The sequence below is a fragment of the Lotus japonicus genome, chromosome 1, assembly GCF_012489685.1.
Source record: "Lotus japonicus ecotype B-129 chromosome 1, LjGifu_v1.2".
NCBI classification, from domain to species: Eukaryota; Viridiplantae; Streptophyta; class Magnoliopsida; order Fabales; family Fabaceae; genus Lotus; species Lotus japonicus.
This window is the reverse complement of record NC_080041.1, coordinates 31,555,724-31,556,519: the sequence shown is the minus strand read 5'-3', so window position 1 is coordinate 31,556,519 and position 796 is coordinate 31,555,724. Positions and strand designations below refer to the sequence as shown.

The window sequence follows — 796 nt, the reverse complement described above, 5'->3', positions numbered from 1 at the left end:
AAGAGCTTGTCGTAAGCTTCCACTTCAAGCTTACTCCTTCGGGTTTGGCGATCATTTTCAGAGTTCATGGCTCTCGCTGCCATCTTTTCTATTAAGTCATACCCCGCTTGTGGGGGAAGAGCATCGAACTCGCCATTTGAAGCCGCATCTAGGCCAAACCTCCAAGAGTATTGTAGACCATCATAAAATGTTGCAACCAATTCAGCTTGGGTGAGATTGTGTTGAGGGCATTTCCTCAAGAGCTTCTTGAAGCGCTCCCAAGCTTCATAGAGATTTTCTTCAGTGGGTTGCAAAAAATTCATGATGTCTTTTTTCAATTTCCTCAAAAAGGCTCTTGGGAAGAACCTTGTTGTGAACTTTTCCGCTAAGTCTTCCCAAGTAGTGAAGCTCCCCTGAGGTTGAGAAATCAGCCATTCCTCAGCGGTGTCCTTCAAAGAAAATGGAAACAAGCTCAACCGAATTGCATCCGCCGAAACATTGTTCACCCGGTAAGTGTTGCAATTCCGGATGAACCTCTCCATGTGAGCATGTGAATCTTCCAAAGTACCTCCACCATATTGGTTTTGGCTCACCAAGTTGATGAGTGCCGGTCTCAACTTAAAGTTTCCCACTACCTCGGGAAAGACAATGCTCCCAGGATAGTCATAACTCATGGTAGCCGAAGTGAGTTCCCGAAGAGACCGGTTGGCATTCTCAACTTCTTGTTCACATAATCGGAGGGTGATCCCCTCTTGGATTCTTGCCTCGATATGGGCTTGCATAAAGCTGTCAATACGGGCCAGCCCGGCCCATATGG

General features: G+C 46.7%; 1 non-coding gene across 1 annotated transcript; it reads left to right on the top strand.

The window, feature by feature from the left end:
• The first annotated feature begins 213 nt into the window (after positions 1 to 213).
• Positions 214 to 320, top strand: LOC130734737 (small nucleolar RNA R71). The gene has a single exon (XR_009018082.1). It is a non-coding gene; the product is annotated as a small nucleolar RNA R71 (small nucleolar RNA).
• Positions 321 to 796: the final 476 nt, after the last annotated feature.